At 35.5% G+C, this 23,080-nt stretch overlaps 1 protein-coding gene across 1 annotated transcript in view; it reads left to right on the plus strand.

The window, feature by feature from the left end:
- Alpha-man-ia (alpha-Mannosidase class I a) overlaps nt 1-23,080 on the plus strand; it is a 478,743-nt gene that overhangs the window by 75,188 nt on the left and 380,475 nt on the right. The gene's annotated exons all lie outside the window — the stretch shown is intronic.

Raw genomic sequence — 23,080 nt, forward strand, 5'->3', positions numbered from 1 at the left:
ATCACTTCCGTCTTTCGAAACTTCCCAGATGGCCGATTAATCAAGATGTTCCGAGCGGCAAAATTGCGCGAAAGAAGTTCCCATCTAAGGTTATTCAGGATTCCTTCGCGATTAATTGTTCGAGAAACTAAAGATCGCTGGTTCCTTGTTAAATTCATATCTGCGATGGACATTTTGAAAAGTCAATTTTATATTATAATTGGTCCTCCTAGAATTGAACATAGCTAGACAAAAGAAAATTCTATAGCGTTGTCTTCTGTTATAGTCGAATAAGAATTTCTAAAATATAGAATTGAGACTTTATTTTATACATTTTCTTAAAATTAGTTAAGTTTCTAAAATTATTGTATAAATAAAACGATTTCTATATAAATTTAAAACTATTAATTAAAAATAGAGTTTATTTTACTCGATAATATTAGTTTCTGTCTCTCTTTTTCTCTTTCGATATAGTTACGTCGACATGTACTTCTACCGCCCAACAATCTAATATTGCATTTAAGCGAGAGTTTCTCCTCGAAATTCGGGAATAAACGTGGATTACGGAACATGTATTCGGGTATATCCAGCGGGCGCATTTAAAGCTGGCTCGAAAAACGGCAGGATTTCACCGACGTACTTCGATGTCGCGGCTGATTTAACGTGAGATTAGCTCTGCCGAGAAATACGACTCTATTAATCGCACGTTAAATAATCCTGGAGTTATTACGCGACAACCGGCACTGGAGTTGCTGCTAATTGTATCGCGAGCTATAATTAAACCAGACGTCCTACAATATTATATTTGTATACGTATTTTAAGTTTGCAGAATTATAAGTGAAAAGTGTTGTAAAATAACAGCTAATCTTTATGTACCTTTTAAATACTGTTTATAAAACTTTGATATATTCATATCATTTATGTAGATTATCTAATTTATTTACGAAAATCCTTTGGAAAATCCAAGAATTAATACATACTTATCAAAAAGATGTAAATTAATCTATCAAAAATATAATTAAGTTAAGAGAAAAGAGAGTAAGTGAGAAAATACGGGAACGTGAGAGATCTATAAAAGTTAAATATATTTTTGGAAATCTTAAAATTATTTTTAACTTCGGCCAGAAAGAAACGTGCGTCTTTCGACGATATAAACTTATAAACTCTGGAATTTTTTACCTGTTACTCTTCTTGAAATTTCAATAATTTTTTCTTCTTAAGCAAACTTCTTAGAATTTCTGCAGCATGATCCATTAAAAACGAATGTGTTATGCGTTAGGCGTCGCAGCTTTGACGTGCAAGACATAATTTATGTACCATTAACTTAAAAAGTTAAAGATCGATCCTACATCACACGTGCCTATGCGTAACTAATTACGTAAGTATTGTATATACGTTCGTAAAGCCATTTATTATATATCGATAACTTCTTTAAATCCACATAAATCAAATTATTTCCACAATGTATGCTACGAACTAATGCGACGTTAATGACAATAACAGACTCGATTTATAATTATTGAAGGTTTCGAGTAATAAATTATAGCGATTTATAATAAATGTCTTCTAATAAATACTGCGTGCTTCTTATGATTGATCTAATGACAGATTTTATAAAATGTCGTGCGTCACACATTTATAATTGATATTGAATAGATATGATTCTGCAAAGATTCTTATTTTTATTGTATTTTTTATTCTTCTGAAAAAATTGAGGAAAATATATTGACGTATCGTGACGTTAAACGTTCATATTTTATCTTGGGCGATTTACCATAAACCAGCCGAAGATATTTGACTCAAGCGATAATTAAACTACTCGGTGTGCTGCACAGTTGAGTAAACTTTTAATTTCACGTCGTGTTCACTAACGATAGAATTCTCCAAGATATCTGATAGCGTTGGGTAGAGGTCGATAAGCGTTCATGCGCAAAATCCTTAAGCGACGTTCAAGAAATCGTAATAGTCAGTGTTTAACGGTGTATTTATAAGTGAAATCGACACCCTCTCGTGCTCATTCACGCTTCGCGAAATCTTACGTTCTCTTGTAGTCGTAACTTCCTCGTTGCTTCCAAACTGAAATGAACCGAGATGGAAATATCGTCGAAAAGACCGTTATTGATTCTCGAGAATCCGATCTCTCTGAGAAAAAACAAAAATATATTTTATAATTATGATTTATTAAAAATATCCGTTATAATTCATGTTTCATTATGCATTTATGTATGCTCAAAAAAATATTTCTGAGAGCATAAATTATATTCTGAAAACATTTGCATTGTTTTTGAACGATAAATATGCGAGTATTTTATAATTAAATTTCAATCGCGTTAATGCTCATATTGTGTTATATTAAAACACACAAATGGGTTATTGTATAGAAAATTTAATAATAATATGATATAATATTAAAATTTAAAAGAGAAAAGTGAAGGAACAATACTTGCGTCTATTGTGTTTTTACATGTACAAAATATATTCATAAAATAATTTTTCCGAGGAAGAGCAAAGAACATCTGGGCTTATTCACGCTTCAGAAAATCGCACGCTTCGTTATAATTTAAACTTCAACGTTTCTACGATGCTTCACGTTGCTGCCGCAATGAAATGAATTGAAATGAAAACGGTGCTTTCACTTGCAATGTTAATAATATAAACAAATAAACTATACATTATAAATGAATAAACTATACATACAAATAAACGAAAAAATAAATCATATTTTTAAAAAATTTTTAGTTCACTAATTTTATATTTTTTATCTTAATAGATTTTTTTGTGATATTTGCTAATTTATCTATATAAAACTTTGCTTAAATTTGACAAATAGAGTAGAAATATTGGATTCTGGAAACGTTCAATATCAATTAGTTCGGTTTCTTGAAATACTGCTCTTACGATGAATGAATCTCTCTTATTGAATGGTAAATCGTGTGCGCAAAGTGGAAACACGAGGACCCATTTGGTTTGTCGTATAGCAATGGAAGAAATGTTGGATCGATCGCTGCTCGGAAATGCACCGAACCGTTTACTCGGAGTTTCCGCGACAGGAAGGCTTTTAATTAACGTCAGTCCCGTTGGCACCCGTTTCGATACCTATTTTGGAAGATACAAGGGCTTACTTTGCCGCTATGTGCTAGATCAATTCCTATTTTCTCTTTCCTTCTCCCGAGCGATTTCAATTCACTGTCTTATCGTTGGCACGGCAGATTGAATTTTACCGTCTTCAGCCGGCGCTAATTACCGCTTTGGCATCATCCTTCCTCCGATATCCTGCCAGGCATTGCACCGAAGCATCTCGGCGTATTATGCTAATTGCAGATCATTATCTCAATTGCGTTAAGCACATCATTTACCTGTAGTGCACGTACAAGCCTTGAAGTGAGTCGCGCGATCGAGCTTTATTTTTATTACTGTTTTTCCGTTGAAATTATATGCGCGATGATCAAGCTTTTCGAGCGTGAGAAACTATTCCACCTTTGAAGAAAAAGTAGCGGATATGAGATATAATTATGCTATATGCATCGAATTTAGGTACTCGACGCTGGTTCTTCGACGTTTGATCGCGAGCCCAATTTTCAAGTTATTTTCGTCAAGATTCAGTCGCGCTGCATGAACTCGTTATACCTATCTTCGGCGGCCAATTATCGAATCCTGTTTTCAGCAAGTCTACTTCTTAGGAAAGTAGTTTTTCCTGAGGTAATATTTTCCACTTGACCTACATCTTAAACGTGGAATATTGTCAAGATTCTTTACGTTACCTCGATTGATTGCCAGGAAAATGATTCCAATATTATAAATAATTTAAGACAATGAGTATCAGTTATTCAAGATAGTTTTACATTCTTCGAGATTGCGACAATAATGATATGATGATAATAAAAATAAATGGCATATTATTGCACGGGTTTAATTTCTCTCGTATAATAAAGCGTATATTTGCTTCACCGAATACTTGGCAAATGTTTCTGAATCAGCTTTAGAAAAGAATATAAAGGAAGTTTCTCTGGCAATCTCGCGAATGATATGAACTTAAAAACGAGTAGAGGTCGATCACAGAAGAACTCCCTTTATAGCCATATCGTCTGCCGTTTATTTTCGTCGCAATAAAGTGAAAACTCGATATCTCGATCGATTGTCCCCGTCATTGCGAATTTAATCATATTTCGAATTTAATTGATTTTTCCTGTCTTTTTTTCACGATCGTTTTCGTCATCCATGAGGACCGTATAATCGATGGCTTAATAGTTCACAATAATTTTCGTTATTAACGAGCCGTGGGAATAACTTCCCTCGGGAATAATAAACTTGTCTCACCGGTGATCGACCGATCTGTGAATAATATTTTTCTTCGTTAGATATCTATCCATCTATTTTTCTTGAGTTTGATCTTCACATTAAAGATTCTTAGCAAGGAGCAGTGCACCGATATGGTATTAATTAAGGAAGATGGAAAATATTAGTTTTACATCAAATAATTAATTATTTCTACATGAAAAATTATACTTAAAGAGTTTTTATTTTTTTACAGAAAATATTTGCGACGTGTAAAGTTTATAAGGAAAAATTATTTTACCATTTTTACGCATGTACTTGTGAAAAAGAGAGATTTTCAAGGGAATAGACGTTCGAATTTACTAGTCTCCTTCGAGGAAATTCGAATTTATTCCCGCGAAGGAGAACTGTTCGTGTTTCGTGTGCCTTCGGGCATAAAGAAATGCTCTGATTAACTTCCGGCACAGCTCCTGGAGCTTTTTCCGTGCCTCACCGTCCATAATTCATGCCAAGGCGTGGATTAAAATCAAGAGGAGCGACCGGTTCAGTACCGTCTGTACCACTCTTAATTATAAAAACGCAAATGATGTTTATTCGTGGGTTTTTGTCAATGTTTAAGATCTAGATTTCCTTCCTAACTCGTTCCGCGATAAAATCGAAAGGGAAGTTGGTTTCTTTCGCAATCCCTTAAATGAGAGGAACGAGAAATAAGATATAAATATAGCGGAAAAAATGCAAAAGATGTTCTATAAAAAGCTATCGTTAAATTGTAAGCTTCTTAAAAATAAAAGTCCTTTCAATCTTTATTTCAATTTTATTATTGAAAAAGAATTTCTTAGATTTTCTTATATGTAATATTTATGCATGCGCTATTTGCAGTTTACAAAACTCTTGTCATTATATAAAATGAGATCAGATCATTTATATTCTTTTTAGCTGTATTTTATATTTATTAAAGTTATTTGCACAATTGGATTATGATGATTCATTGGGCCTATCGATTAATCTGAATAAAGCAATGATGGCTTACGTGTCTTTCAAAATTTTCCGGAATAACTCGACATTTCTTCGTTAAGATAGGCGCAATCATATAAAAACGTCTTCGTCTCGCATCCCACGGGAGACAAACGGAAAGAATTAAGATTAACTGGTACCGCCGGGATCTTCTCTATCATTGTCGGTATTACCGAAGAAAGATCACCATTCTAAAAGTAAGCTGCAGCTTAAAAAGAGTTTACCAATAATGTATCAGAATCTATCCATGATATTTATTTTAACAGATTCAATGATAATATCGAATACTAAAGTGTGTATAAAAATTAGTACAATGATTTAATAATACAATCTCATCAAATCAGTCTTTTTTTCATTAAAATTATACACAAAACGCATACAAAAATTCACCCGTCACAAGCTTATAAATGTCTGAGGACAAATACAAAATATCGCGATAAAATATTTTAAAATATCTTATAAAATATTTTACGTTGCATTTATATAAAAAACTTGGACATAGAAGCACACCTGAAATTGACTGATATTTACCAAGAAAGTTGTGGTCATTGCGTAAATTCACAGATTGGCCGCCTTTCATTATTATTCCACTCGCGCGCCGCGACTGTGTATCGTGAAAATTTAGTGTACGTTCTTCGCTAGCGAAAAAATCGAAAGCGACGAGCCGGACGAGTGGGACGGGCGTGCGGAAAAGTGGAGAAAGAGAGTTCGAGGAATTTATTGAAACGCATTAAAGTTCGTTGCCTTTATAGCCGGGGTTTGCCACGTTGCTGGTACATACCTGCCAGCTTGTGAAGCCGGAGGTTAAAGAAGGTCGCTGATTTATGCGAGTTGGAAAACTTTATTAACTTTCTGTCAAGAAACGTGTTGCTGAGATGGAGTGCAAGGTGTAGCTGGCGGCCAGATGAAGGGAAGGGGTAGGAACCACGTGGCAAGCAAAAGGAAGAAGTAACGTTGAGGCAGAGACGTCAGACATGGCCGGAAATGCCGGGGGTGGCTGCGGTAGTAGCAGTCGGGAGGACGGGGGACAAGTTTCGGAGGAAAGGAAGGGAGGAGTTGAACTCGTAATTACTTATGAGAAATTTTTTTACGCGGTATCTCGAGATATTATCTCGAAAAGTGGTGTCTTCCTTTTGTACGCATCGCATTTCGTGGGGTGGTGTATCTTTATGGTAATTAAATTTAAATTAATATTAAAATATTATTTATTTTACAGAGTCGATTTATAATTTATTAATATTGAAATTATTAATTAATATTAAATTTATATAAACATTTAATTTTATATATATAAAGATATCAATGATTTAACAAAATTATTATTCAGTTTATACGAGCTACGTAACATATCATAAATCTGAGATTATAAAAAAGTCCTGGTAAAAGTTATATTTTCTGTGAAATGTAGAGTCTTAATCTTTATATGTATTTCTTCAAGTAGAAGATGAAGAACTTGATATCAACAATGTCGCAGTTTAACTCGCTATTAACTCGCTATTAACTCGCAGTTTAACTCGCTATTAAATCTGCTGGTTATGACTCCACCAAGATGAATTCTTAGAAACTGCGCTGTTTATAATTTTTGCGTTGAATTCTCGAGCAAAGTTAGCAACGTAAAACTACTTATGAAGAAAAATTCTATATCAAGTCAAAATATCACCGCAATGGGACTTTTAGTTATCAGATTTGTCGTTGCAAAATTACTATAATCGTTATAAAATCTTTTAATTTTTAAATCAAATGCGAAAATTAGATAGATATATTGAATTTGTAAATGAAATTATATACATATATATTTCTGATGGTATTTCAAATGTATCTTTTTGCTATCAAAGTTGATTTGCAATTTTTATAAATATATATTTATATAGTATAGTCAACATAAAAGAAAATTAATCACGTTAATAATATAAATGTGTGTGTGTATGAATATAATTATTATGATCATTAAACGTGTGCTTTTGTGAAGATAATATTGAAATAATATGAATATAATATACTTCTTTCTCTCTTTAATCATTTTTGCTTTGAATTATAAAATTACTAAATGTCCATATCGTGCGCGTGAAAAAAGCGGAAACTTTTTACTTTAATAATTTAATGTCTCATTGAATAACCATTATTAGTCGCATATGAACAGGCCGGAAATAATTCATTAATCATATCTTGTTTCTGATAATTAATTTTCAGCTTAATTTTATATTGGGAATAAGCAACGCCCTGTTTCATTTTCCGCATTAACTTTTATTATTATTCTCTTTGCATCCAATTTTTCAACGGTATTATCATTGATAATAATAGAAATACGAGAGGAAAGATAATCCGCATGATAGTTGATAATGAAAACGCAGAAGCGAAAAATTTTTTTACTTTAAACATCATATACTTGTTTTCGTTAGAGACGCTTATACAAAGTGCTTCAGATTTTCTGTGTGCATAATTTTTTAATAAAATTTTTTGACTTCAAAAACGAGAATATAGATCAAATTATATTTCTTTTAAAGTAAAAATTTCAAGCTAATTTTGAAATAGTATTACTTTATTTTCTTAAAAGAAATTTTAATTTATAATTGTTTGTAAATAAAAACATCAATACTTTAATTTTAAAATATAGCTTTTATTTTTATAAATTTTATTTTTATTAACTATTTTTATGGGCTGCATTATGTTTCAAATTAAAGCGTTACATATTGTACCTCGATATTTAAGTACGCGACTTGGGCTTTATTGATCCGTACCTCGAAAAATGGAAAGACTTTTTAACGTCGTGCATCTTATCTCAAAATAACCTTGTAAGAGAAAAGTATAGGAGCTTTGTTTCTTTCGGTGAGCTTTCATTTCCAATTTATTATTCCCTTTTTCAATTTTATAGCATATTTATTTACGTCTAACTTATTGAATCTTACCATTATAGTATAAATAAGACAAATATATATTAACTATTTTTAATATAATTTAAAAATAATATTGAGATAATTAAAAAATGTTACATGAACAATGAAAAGCTATTATACAAAAAATATGATTAATGATAAAAATTACGATTTATAATTATAATTACTTATTCAATCTCCAAATGCAGACATCAGTGTTAACTTTTTAGTTATGCTACGCGCCGAAAGAAAAACTACGCGAATTATTGATGCAGTCGATGTATTTCTGAAGTCTTTGTAACCATCTTTCACGAAGAGAAAACGTGGCTGAAGGGTTTTGTGAATTCGGCCACCGTGTCGTAGCAAAAAATGCGTAGTTTCCGCGTCGGTGATTTGTGTTTGCCGAGAAGAAGTGTAGGAGGAAGGAAGCGATAAAAATCGTTCCACGGCGTTTCTGCTTCGATTTAGCAGCGGACTGCTTCGCAGGTCTTGCTCGATATTGCCGTTGCAAGATCGGCACGTTCCGTATTCTTCGGCTGCACTCTCAAAACGTCTTCTGTCAGCAAACATAATATTTAACTTACGGACGCTCGGTTCGAGCAGAAAATGGATGGCAATTCTACGAACGCGATAGAGAGTTACGACAACGTCACGATCTACACAATTCCATCTACAGAGTCCCTATGCAAACCGCTATTACGATTTATGATGAAAGTAACGACAATATGTGCTCAGGGGATTAGAAGAAACATAATAAGATTAGGAGGTATTAGTTGTAGCGTGAAATATTTTTTAAAATAATTCTCTATCGTTTATAAATAAGAATCTTCGTTATAAATTAAGAAAGAATGTACGATTAATAACTTCAAAGAGCATTTTTGCGATTTTCTTCAGCATTGTTGTTCGACTTTTGCTTCATACAATCGATATTGTGTAAGGAACAAACAAAAATAATTTATACAGTTTCTCGCAGAGAGCAAACGCGTAATTTATACAGATGTTTATCGAGACGCAAGGGAGAAACGCGATTATATGGCCGGTGTTCGTTCTTACTTTTTCTCGCAGCGTCAACACTTATCGTTGGAGAGAAAAAGGGCAGAATACCGCACTCCAGGCGCGTATATTTCGTGGCTGGATTATCCGGTGTTAATGACGATGACCGACATCGTCTTCGAGCTCGAGATTCTCCTGTTTGTTCAATCCTCATCACCGTCGTTCTCGAGTTCCACTTCCACTTTCTTCTGTAAATACGACGAGGTCCTTGCGCTGCGAACACCATCGGGATTTCTTCCGTTCGCTTCCTCGCGACTTAATGCAAAGTTGGAGCAACTTTGGACGGATGGGAGCCTCTCGCGCGCGAAATCTCCGGAGCATTGTTAAAACCGTACCATCTAATTCTCTCTTCCGTCCAAAACGATTTCCGTAATCGTTCTGAAACGATAAACGCTTCCTGACACATTCTCTCTTTGTTACAGAGCTTCGCATTAATCACCGTAATGCTCTATAGTTTTGCGTTCAATGCTTTATGAACTTCGCTAATCCGAGAGAAGCGCTGAAACAATGATTAGAAATGACAAGTTAATGCTTCTATAAGCCCTTCATGGCCTTACGTATTATGCGAGACGATTGTTATATATCTTATGCGAAGTAAAACGTGTATAATATGTAGCACACCTTTTTCCACGCGTAAAATCATTCAAGTTCCAATTCATTCATTAATGACAATTATTCGTAACGCGCCGAAAAGTTTCGAGTTGGAAACTCCAAGTCACGTCGCTTCCGCTCGATGACTTCCTTTTGCTCGATGCTGCATGTTGACAAAAGTGCACTTCAGCTGTGCCGTCGACGAAATCATTTCAGTCAGTCATCGTGCGGGCTCCGAGAGAGAGATGCGGAGCCAATGCAAACATCTCTCCGGGACCCCGAAGAGGGCAAACACTGGGGCCGAGTGCCCTGAAGTTGCTAACTCACTCGCTTATACACGAGTCCCCTCTATCCGGACTATCCGTTGCTCAGTTCTTTTCCCTTGCTCTGCATCTTCTCCCGGAGACAGGTTTCATCCCCAGCGATTTCGTTCGTCTCGCTTCCGACCGCAGAAACGTTCTAGGATTGCTGTCGCGCGCGGATTGACTTGAAGGAAAAAAAAGCTAAGATTGTTATGATATGCAAATCGTGGAAATTTTTCTAGCCGTCGAATCTGCTTCGGTGACTTTTCTTCTCGCAGTGCCGAGGAGAATCTAGATAGATTGAACATCGTGGACTCTTGGTACACTTGTTACAAAGTTGAATTGTCGTCGAGTTTCTTTTGCATTTGGAATATTTTGCGAGATGTTAATGTCAGGTTATTCGATAGAGTCTTTGTAATCTTCTAAAATCAGAAAGAAAAGCTTCTATTATATTCTACTTTTCTTGAAAACTCATTTGAAACCCGTCAGCGTGACATTGGCGTTAACTCGAGGCTTGTAATTGTCACGATAGCGAACGGAGTCACGGTAAAAATCGCGAGCGCGATTTGATGAAAGGTGTCGGAAATGGTTGAAAGATTCTACGGAGAGGCAACCGTTAAAGGTTTACGCGTAATTGTTTCCATTGTGTTGGTGAGAGGGGAAGTGAGACAGACGGAAGGAGGCAGCCGTTAACGGCCTTGGCGGCCCGTTAAAGTACTCGGTGCGTGATAGATCGTTTGTTTCTCAATGGCGCTACGTTTAACCCATGCAATTGTCGGCGTCGGGAAGCAGTTTGCTCGTAAGGCCGAGTGTTACTTGAAAGTCTTGCTGGGAATCTTGGCGCTTTACGTCGAGAATATGGTTTGTTGACGATTACAGGTGTTTATATCGTCGACTTTTCGCTACTTCCTTTATTATAACAAACGAGTGTCGATAAAATGATTACAGCTAACGTAAAACTAAATTGTATTTATTTTATATTCATTTAATTTTTAAATTCGTTTTCGCGTCAATTTCTCTCAGTTCTCAAGTTCTCTCATTTTAACGTAGTTAAAAATTGTACGTAGATAGAACAAACATAATGTAACTATTTATTGTATAAGAGTCGAATGCATTTGTTTAAGAGAGTTGACGTATTAATGTGTATAAATAAATTTTCCATTATATTTTATGAAAATTCAATATTTTTACAAATTACATATACAGTTTAATCATGAAAGTATTTTCAACATTTTTCAGTACTTTCTCTCATTTTTCAGGCAAATTATAGATTCCGGATCGGTAGAAAGTTTAATCTTTACTTACGATATATCAAGTAATTTTCTTATATCTTCGACATTTCTAAACTTTCTGTCAGTCAAGACGTGCTGTATCGATCGGAAAAAATAACGGTTTAACGGCGCCATGTCTAATGAGTATGTTATATGGATGGGATAAAAGAATTCAGTCAAATTCCAATAATGTGTCCTTTGATTAATTTCGTCACATGAGGCTAGCAAGATACTCGTATATGATTTACTATAAACTATTTGAAGTCAACGAGATAGTAATTGCAGATCGCTATCGTTGGCAGTTATTTTATTTGAGCAAAGAGTTAGGAAGAAAAAACGGCTTTTTACAGGGAAAGGTCGTCGTCCGGTTAAATTTTTGCATGATAATGCTTGGCCTCGTATGGCGAAATTGACTAAGGGTACTTTATTGGAACTTGGCTAGGTTTTTTTACCCTACCCGGGGGCATACTTACCGGAGCCTTCAGACTATTATTTGTTCCGATCGATGAAACACTTGTCTGACACAAAATTTAGAAATATCAAAGAGATTATAAAATGGCTTGATAAATTCATCGTACGCAAGTAAAGACCAAACTTTCTATCGATCTAATCTATAATTAATGTGAAAGCTGAAAAGAAGCGCCGAAAAGGGAATGAGGATTATTTTCATGAATGAACATGCATATAATTATAATAATAATTTCATATAATTATAAGTATAATTTCTTAATAAACATTAAATTTATAAAAAACAGTGAAAAACTTATTTATGCAGCTAATATTATTACGTGTTTATTACGCGAGGTATTACATGCAGCTTAAACATATGTATCGAATAATGACCCAAGAGAACTTTTATCTGGTATCGGTGGCTTCCTTCGCAAACAAACGTCAGAGCGCGCGCGCTTTAATCTCCGCGCGATGGCGTAATGACCGGCGCGACGACGGCGCATCATAATTTGTTAGGAAATAAGGGGTCTGTATAAGACTGGCAGCCGTTAGCATCGATAAGTCGGCGATCGATAGCGCGCGCTACGAGCGACGTTACGGCTAATATCGTAATTTTGGACGGAAAGTGCATGTTTGCGGCGCGAGTCAATTCGCAGACTATCTCGCGCCATTAAACTCATGTTTATGCACTTATTATCAACGGCTACGTGGTGTTGCATGCTAGAAGCGTAACGCGATGCAACGAACCGGTATTCCTCGGACTCGTTGGTTATTTATTGCAAACGGATTGTAAATTCGCGTGAATGTTTCGCGAATGATCGCGTTTAACGGAAAAGGTGCAAAAAGAACAGCGCGCCTTATTAAGGATCTTTAATATTCATATGGCTGTATAATTAACGGCTGCATAGTTAATTAGGATCGTAAAAGTATTATTTTCTTCGTGTTCTTTTGCTGTTTTCTTTCTCTTATTGTTATTTGGATTCGATCAGGATTGGCAAAATTCCACATTTTTTAAAATAAAATCCATATCAGTGATAAAAACTGGTATTTTCGAGAAAAAACTAGCAAAAACTTTTCTATTAAAAATGTTGAAATAAATAAAAAACCTTTTTATCGATACTCGTTAATGGGAAATGTGTGTTTTCTTTTAAATTAATAATAAATTTTATCCAAAATAAAATTCGTAAGATTAGAATCATCATAGCAAAACAAATAAATTTCTTATTAGATGTTGAAAAGCAAACGCAAATTAAATTTATATTAATTAAAATTTTTAATTCTATTATTACATTTTTCTTAGTTTAGAAAAATTAATATAAAATCTAGTAATATTTACATCTCTAAAATTTTTGTTTAAAAAATTCACATATCAAAAAATTTTAATTAAAAAAAGAATATATTAATTTTATTCCCTTTAACTATAGCGATTAGTACGATTTATTAATTAAAGCAAAAATATCTTTTTGCATAAAGTTATACATATTTTAATGTTCATGATTTTTATAGCGTTTGCCAATTTATTCCATTAGATAAAGTTCGAGACAGTAAAAACCAGAATTCACCATAATTTTTTCCACTTATTAGACTTTTCCGGCCAACCCCCTAGACTTGATTCTTTTCTCTTCAACTTTCATCTTTCTTTCTTATACATATAATACATATACCGAGGAGATGTTAGTTCCACGACATTTTTCTCCGCTTGTTCTTGGAACTTGGAAGTTATGTTTGCCAGAACGGAAACAAACGCTTGTCCCTCCTTCTCTTTGTCTCTCCCGGTGTCATCCGCGTCGGCTGACGTACGACGATTAAAGTGAAATATTGGCCAAGTTGGCGGCGAACGTGCGGTAGGAATCTCATTTGCCGGCGGGTTAAACAGCGATCATCGTTCGCACAGCTGCGAATTACTAATTGCTGTTTGACTTGCCGGCTCCTTAACTCCTCAAATTGAACCGAGTATCCCCAGCCGAAAGTGCGGTCGACTTGGCCGAGTTTGTTTCACAGTTTATCGACTAATGTCTCGCCGTGACCGCAAAACTGCGTAATCAATTATTCAGCTACGCGATGCTATAAGCTACGCACGATGTACAACAATAGTTTCGACGATTTCTTTTTTTTATTATGAGGAACAATATACGAACTCTCTACTTACATTTCCCAAGAAATATGCACAAAGCGTGAGGAATAAATACCTCTACGTTTCATCAATTCTATTTTATTGTACGAAAGAGAAATAAAGACGTTAGCTATGAATTCATCAGTCGATCAATAATGGAACTATGCTTACTGTATCTTGTATAATTAATTGCAACTATAAACTACTTCGCTATTACCATTTGCCATTTCCGAAATCCGACTGTATAATTCTCGTTTCATTGCGGAGTCCTTTGTTTTAGCACGACAAGCGACAAGCGAGATTTCGACGATGACTCGAGAGTTAACGAGAGGTCGACGCGCTCGACCCCGAAGGATCTCGCGCGGTTTGCCGTGCGACTCGATGTTTAGACTGTTTAAGTCAGTCGACATATTTATTCATGCGAATGCCACGACGACTGCACGCTGCTATGTAAATGCGAATTACGGTTACCTGGCGGAATTGCTCTTCCGCCGGATCGTTCGGTCACTTGATTCACATCGCGTTATCAGTGTTGTCGCGTTCGCATAATCGAAAAGCGCCGGCCTGGAAACTCACGACCTCGCTTTTAGATCGCGACCTGGGAAAATGCATCTCGTAAATTTTAGCGGGAAGAAAGGAACTTCTGCTCCGTTCTTACACCCCCGGACCACGAGCGTTGCCGTATCTTTCGCGATATGCTCGCTCGTTTGTATTGCCGTCTCGTAAAGGACGGCGAGGCGTAATGCAGTCGCTTTATCGAATAATCGGCTTTGCTATGCTCGACTTCGTGGCTGTACGAGCGCGAGAAAATCGCGTTGTTATATATCTGAAGTATCGTTTTGCTTCAGCGACGTTTCCTATAAACGTTATTGTACGCGTCGGTTACGAACACCCAGGTAGTTACAACGATATCGAACTAATTTTATACACATAACCGGATGATTGATCGAGCGCAATTTAAAAACAAGGGGAGGGGAGATGGATCGCAGCATACGAATTGACAAATGTCACGAGCGTGAAACTAATGATGAATTCGCGCAGCGAATTTGATTATGGCGCTTTGTTATTGCAGAACGATCGAAATTTCCATTTTGCCGGATCCGGATGAACTTCGTTCAGGAGATGCAACGTTATCGCAGCCTCGACACTGCCATTCAAATGTCCGATTGTCGAAGAGCCGACGATCGCCTCTGGCCGCACTTAAAGGAACCCTCTTGAAAGGAACTCGCTCGCTTTTTCCCTTCGAGAGTCACTTACGCCGAGATCAGTTCTTATCTTTTATACAAGTGTGTTTACCATCGAGCGACTGTTTGTAGCTACTTAAGTAGATGCGCGGCTAAAGATAGGATACGAATGCCGATTCATCTACAAAACGAAGAAATATTTGTATTGAAGTATTTGTAAGATATATTTGTAGGTTGACCGATTCGTTCGAATATTCTTTCATCGAGACTCAAAAATTCAACTTTGCCGATGAGAACGAGGCATTCGTACGAATATTATCGCCCTTGATTTCACAATTGTTAAAAAATATTCAATGACGAAGTCCAACGAGCGATATCGCACGATATAATTTTCAAGTAGCGGGTTTAAAATATTTCTTGAAAGGACCCATCGTGCTCCGTGCCGTCGTTCTTACCGGTTCTGCTTCTTCGCGAGACGTCTTATTGCATATCTTCGCGAGATAACCCCGGGGAAGATATTTTAGAGGATCGTACATTGAAAGTTTCTCGCTAAGCACTTGTAATTTTAATCTGTATAGCACGTTTTATAATATATTTTATGACACTTGCATAACTTTTTTGGCATTTTTTGTTCAAATATGAGCGGAACACGATAACATTGTCTCATGAAAGTTTTAATTACAAGAGTCTTAATTAAAGAAAATATTTGTTTAGTATTAATTATTTCCAATTGATCATCTTACTAGTTAGAATAAAAAGTTACAACTTTTCGTTTAAAAATTTAGTTATTTTTGTGTGTATTATTTTAATAAATAATTCTTTAAAAAACAAATAAAGGAATGCATAGAATAATAGCAATCTTTCCATCATCAAGACTTGGCAATTAAAAAGATCGCTTTGCGTATCCTCGATTCCCTTATAGAAAAAGAATGAGAGAACTGACGTGTATCTCATGGCTTGTGATAACTCTGTTCTCCGCAAGAAACTTCCTCATCACATTCTTTCTCTCTGTCTCTTTCGCTCCATAGACTGCCTTCGAGATACGTCATAATAGAGCCCGTTTTCTACGCTAGAAATTATTTACTCATGTCGAGAATGCGATGAGCATCATTCTAAGAGCAGCCCGAGGTCTCACCTACCAAGCACTCGCTATACTTCTTGTCAGGATTTAACCACTGAAAGTTATAGCCCCTGCGGCGGTCACTCTCTCTTTCTCTCTTTAACTCAGCCTCTCTCCCTCTCATCCGCTTGTACAAGATATCATTACGCAGATAAAACCGCTTTGCTGAAAGGCTTCCGAACTAATCGACCGTCGTACCGGGTTCTACGCTCTCTCATCGTAAACGTGCGTTTCCTCGAAATTTTTTAAGCGTACGTGGAATGCCAATGTTCTGATCAGTATGCTGATAATCCGATAATCCGCGATAGTAGGAAATACGCGCAATTTGTAATTTTTACATCAACTTTTAATCGAGTTATTTCCCCTATATCACTGTTCATATATTTTTCCATTCCGTTTTCGTTTTGTAGTCTTAATTACCAACAATTATGTTGTTGGATTTTTTAATCTCTCTCTTTTGTTGTATTTTTGTTCATTCGCTGACAAAATGGTTACACGTAATCGTCGTAAGTAACGAATGTATTATGCAGACTATCATTTTTTGTAGTTGAGGAAAATCTAGAGAAATAAATATCGCTTTCTTATTACATAAGAGTTTTATAATTTAAATACGTTACAATCGTACGGTGGATCCAATTACACACGAGAGAGGTAACAATACGATACAAGAATCACCGGGGTGGTCTTCTTGTTAAGGCAAAGTGTGCCACAGAAGCTGTATTGTAATCTTCCGACTTTATGCCATCGTTTCTTGAAGTTATAATCACGTTGCTCGGCAATTACGCCATAACAAGCCGAGCTTCTATCCTGCTGGCTATTTGTATATCTTTGAGAGTTTTGTTAGTATATAAATATTAAAATCAGTTACTTCTGCTAACAGTAGCATATCTCTTCGTTACAATTACAATAGAAAAATGTAAGAATCAAATTTGCTTTTCCCCTTATTATTAAAATATGCGCTATAAAATATGCGTGCATGTATGTATTTTTTTATTGTAATTATAATTAATCATGACGAATTTATCGTTTTCTTATTATACATATAAAGTTTTATATATTTGTGAAATATCTTTAATAATATTATTTGATAATATTAAATAATTTATATGAAAATATAAGTAAAAATCTGTCTCGAAGAAAAGCACACGCGGGAATTCAAATCCATCAGATTATCACAACTCGCTTCCAACTCACTATTAATCATTTGTAACGTTATCACATTATCATCGTGTATCCACAAAATCAATTAACTGCAAGAATGTTTCTTAGAAACGTTCAGAATTAATTTGCGAGACTCCATTTGCGTGAAACATCATCGGCTGTTGCGGAAAAAGCCTGGCAGGTCGGAGGTAACGCGTTTCGTTCTCGCGCCAATATGAGAGATGCCATCTGCTGCGGTTATAGCATCGAGAAGCGGATGCTGAAAGGTGCACGCCGAAGACGGGGAGTGAAGGAGGACGACCGCTCGTTCGTTGTCGGCTTTATCTAGTATCAAGGCGCACCCTGTCGGGCGCCGTCAGGCGTTTGCCTCGCGCGATCCCATCGTTGGCCGGCGTATTAAAAGCAAAAATAAAATTATAGGAAACCAGCGGAATATTCGGCGTCTTCGTGGCTGCTGCACACGCTCGGCGGCTTCAGCCGGTAGATGTAAACAGGCGCGTTTTCATCAAGAATGCTTGCCTGCCTGCCCGGTTGCCTACCTCATGCATTTTGCTCGTCTTCTTGCCCCGCGGATAGCTAGCTTCTGATAGCATTATGTGTTCCCTGAACGCTTTAGCTTCTTTGTTTCGCGGCCACGACGGATTTTCGCATTGGATATATGTACGCTATCGGGTGGAAAAGAATCAAAGAGTGCTGACGGTGTCGCGATCTATCACAGATGCTTTATGGTTGCTCTTATGGTCTTCATACTTTGCTGATCATTCTTTATTCATGATATTGCACAGGTATATTATATCATTTCTCTTTGTTTGTATTTAAACTTAAATAAGTTAAATAATTTTTTTATTATTGGATATTATTATTAATTATTATAATAATTATTGAAATACGAGAAGAATAAATTTAGATATTATGAAGTTGATAAGAGCTACGCGAATAAATATCTTTCCACTCCCCCTTCCGGGTGATTTTTCATGTTGAACGTGCCTTTGTACACGCGGAATTTTTATTCTTTCGAAATATCGAGCGGTCGTCGGGAAAACGAAATGGCGACAGTAAATAATGTCCATTCGTTTGTAGCGTCATCGATAAATCATCGGGCGTCATGACGGGAAATTGAACTTTCGAGAATACTTATGCCCATCCCACGTTATTATTCATGTTGATAGTGCGGGAGCGTAAAAAAGGATACGGCAGCGCGTATTTCAGAACCATCGATTATAAATAACGTCACAGTGCTTCCTTGATTCATCCAGAACGTAGAACGCATAAAACTTCTCCGGAAAGAAGCGGTGGCGCGAAAACGAGGTGACAGAAAGATTTGAAGCTCAATCTTTTGTGATATATTTTCGCATTAAACTCTGTCGTGGAATTGTAATTGTTTTTTAATCTTATGAAGATTACTTTAAATATCATCCGAGAGACACTTGAAAAATCATTAATGATTTCTATCTCGAGATTTAACATTAAATAATATTAAATAAAGAATAAATAAACATAATAAAGAATAAGCTCTGTATTCGCTACTTTTACAGGAGCAGGAAAGTGGGAAAGAGACGCAGAGTTTGTATTTCTTTTTTCGTACGTTATTTCTTCAAAACCTGTGATTCGAGTACAGCGACAGAAAAGAAAATCGAAGCGAGAGGAAGATGAAACATATGGGAATCATAAAGAAAGGGGAACTCGCAGTGTGTACGATTGTGCCCGATAAATAATGCAAATCTCGCGGAACCCTCCTAAAGCTCCCGCAAGCTGCTTTGTAACGCGATCAGGATTGGTGCCGAGCCAACCGCGTGCGGGCGTCGACGCATCGCATCTGCGCCACCGACCCGCGAAAATTTATGTGCGGGGCGCGTTGTCTAAGGCGGGCCAACAACGGACCGTCGCGTTCGCAAACCAGCCAACTTATCCCCTCGAGTACTCGCCGAAACACACACATAGGTGATACCGTTGAGTTAATTACACTCTATGAAACTTCCCTACCGCGGTCTTGTTACGTCGCGGCCCACCGCTGTCATCCTAAAATGATACAGATGACCCATTCTTGGCTTTCCCGCATCTCTCGCTACTTTCGCGTGTTGCTCGTGTGCTTGTGAAATTATGGCAATTTTAATTGATTTTATTATCGGTCTAGAATTGCACAAGACTCAAAGCGAGAAAATATTATCGTAAAAATATTGTATTGGTATTGACAGTTTTCCAAAATTAAATTTATTTCCTAAATCTTAGTTTTGAGTGAATCTTTGTAACAAAAATCTCGTATTGTTTTGTCTCCGATTTTATTAATAATTTTTATCCAATATTGTTTAAAATAATATTTAACGCAATCAAAGGACTGCGTATATATGACGTACACAAAGTTTTGTGTAGCTAAATAATTGTGTAAAATTTTATAATTCTAATAAGTTTAATCTTGATATTGTCTTGATTATTAATTAAAATTCCTATCTGGTTGGATTTTTTTCGAATTTCAAGATAAAACAAGAAGGAACATCAGGACCTAGTCTTTATTGCAAATTCGTTATTGGAATCCTATTAGTATCTTTTCAGTTCTTCAGATAGATAAGATCTAATGTTTGCCACTAACGTGTCTGATTATATTTGCATAATTGCAAGCTCATCAAAACGCGACATAAATGTTATCGAACGATTTTTATACTTTTTATTGATCTTAAAGCATATCACGGGAAATATCTCAAATATTTGTAAGATTTTTGTTGAAAAAATTTAAAGTGTACAGTACGATATCAAATTTTCCTGCTATAGATATTGCTTCGTTATACAAGCTCCATATAAAGTTATTTGCGTTAGTGTGATTTTCGCGAGCTATTTGCTAACTTCACGTGTGCTCTTCATACTGACGAAAAATGCAATTTCGGCGAAAGCAGAGATTGGATATACGTATGTAGGGAAGATGTATTAAGCCTATCGATGATGCCTTGGTCGATAGGTAGGTACCGTAATTACGGTAATATTATGCGAGCTAATTGGAGGATTTTGTGAGAGCCGATAAAAACGAGATTACTCGGCACCGAAGTCGAGTTTTATATATCGGATATACGAGAAATTGGCTATCGGCGTATTCTTGCCCGAAAGATCGTTATTACCTTCGTACAAAAAAGATCAGGAAATCTCCCATCTGCAATATAATTTAATATAATTTTTTTGGCAATTCTTTTTTTTTCTCCGTTGTATCACTAATTTCGTAAATTAAGAATGTATTCGCATTATCGGTCATGCGAATTTTGCTCGTAATTCAGTCGCTTTTTATTACTGCTGCCAAATTATTAATTTCGAATTTGTGATATATTCTTTTCAATTTTTATATTTCTTGAATTTAATTTATTCGTCAATTTATATTTTCTGTCTTAAATATAATATACGATAACAGATGTATGTGCATGACCTGATTAAAAATTTATCTATTCAATATACACAAAAGAGTAATTATATTTAATACTCGATATACAAAAGAGTAATGGAAGAATAACAGAGGATATTAAAATTATAAAATATAAAGATAATAACAAATTTACATTTAAATATATTACAGACTTTTTCCACTATTATTAAAGTTAAAGAATAAGAGCGTTATTTTATTGGACGATTCTTTCGAATCTTTTTGCAAATTACAAATTTATGGCTTTCGCAAAGAATGAAAAATTAACGTTTCAATTACGACTTCTCTAATAAACAAACGGATGGCACTCTCTTTTTAACCTCTGACCGAGCAAACTTCTGCTCCGACAACTAGTTAGGACCTCGTATCGTACTTGCAGTCATCGGCTCCCTTTTTCAACGGCGGCAAGTTTGAAAGGAGCAGCTAACAAGTAGTGCAAGTTGTGATAGAGAAAAAGGGGAATAGACGGAGAAAAGCAGATGGCAGGAACGACGATAAAAGAGAAGAATATTGCATTGGGGGATCCACGGCCGTGTGGTAGTTATTTCTCTCATTGCGTTATGAAATTACGTCAGCGACCAATCTTTACAACGTTAACGAAGACATCAAAAACTAAAAGGGAATGAAGAAAATGTAATAGTTCTAATTTTTAAAAGAGAACGCTTCCGTCGTGGAGTGGCAAATTTTCTTTAACATAATCAATAATTATTTCTATCGGATATATTTTTAATAAAAAGGAATGTATAAAAAAAAGCTGAAATCGATTGTTAGTTTTCTCTTAAGTTCTCAAGAACGAAGATAAAAGAAATGATATACTGTCTTTTGAAAAAGAAGATGCTAAAAGGACGGAAGGGACGAGTAAAAGAAACAAAACCGCGAGGGAGAAGGATAGAAGTGGGAAAAGAAAAGCAATCACGAGATGCATATTCGATTGAATGCATTGAAGTGCGATGTGAGGGATCAAAGCATACATTTACAAGAGCTTTTGTTTAGATTGTCTGTTCCAGTAACAAGCGATTTTTATATCGTTAACAAGACGAGAGAAATAATAGCGTGTATCGTTATAAAAAATTGTTATGGAATATATTCAAAAATTTAAAACAATAAGTATCGAATGATTAAAAAATAACAAAATTGAATAAGTTTTATAATAAGAATAAACGTAAAGTACACGCAGAAAACAATCGATCGATTAATTATTTATAATGTATTTCCATACATTCCATTAAAGAAAAAATAATTAGCTCAAGAGTGATTAAGTAATTTGTAGATGAAAAAGATTCATAGTTTTTTTATATATATTATATCCTCTCTATCGAATAAATATATGAAAAATATGCGTTAAACTTCCACGAAATAGAAAACGAAAAGGAAAAATAAGAATTAAAAAATTAGCACAAAGTAATATCAATTATTAAGTGATAATAAAGCGATATTAACAAGAGCCAAGATGCGATAATTGGAGCGCAAAGAAAACTTTTCTTTTCTTCTTTTTTATTTATATATTCTAAATTATGTGTATTAATAAAAAAAAGAAAATTTTTTTTCTTTCTAATTATTACGCCTTTTCACTTGCTAATTTTGTCACTTAGTAATTGTGAAAAGGAAGGATCCGAGGGAGTGAATGCATATACAAGGTGCCGATGGACTCCGCGAGCGGATGTAGGCCGCATAGCACAATGCGTTAATATTGAACGCGTGGAAGTAGTGTATGCCCACATTGTTTACCGTCACTTTGGCGTGTCGCCGCGGGACATTTGCACGCTACCGAACACACATGTGTCACCCATTCGCGCAATCGTTATGTCGGCATTGCACATGTACTCGCGACATGTCTACGCGACATGGCGCGGACTATCCCGAAAACGCATTGTCGCACAAAACGCTTGTGCGATACCGAAACCACCGCCATCGTCGTCGTTTAAGTGGTCGCAGGGTTGCTTAATTACTTGTTGTGTCATGTAAATTGCGGTAATGAAGGAAGATGAGTCGCGGCGTAAAATACTCGGCGTGACATTAATTCACATCGTGGATCTGGGATTGTGCTTTACAATATAAATGTATAATGTTGAGATGCAACACAAATTAAGTTTTATACCTACAGTTTAAATTTATAACATATATTGTGTTTTACTTGTTATTATTTTATTGTTATTGAATTATGAAGGAGAAAAAATAAGGATCGATTATATTATAATACAGACTAGAATTTCATATAAGGTAATCTTACTAATAATAAATCGAGAGAAACATTTAATATCAAAATATATAATTTAAAATAATATTACCTTTT

Source organism: Camponotus vicinus, unplaced genomic scaffold (genome assembly GCF_025532165.1).
Source record: "Camponotus vicinus isolate PSW18456_S1 unplaced genomic scaffold, iyCamVici1.0 SCAF_5, whole genome shotgun sequence".
In the NCBI taxonomy this organism is placed as follows: domain Eukaryota; kingdom Metazoa; phylum Arthropoda; class Insecta; order Hymenoptera; family Formicidae; genus Camponotus; species Camponotus vicinus.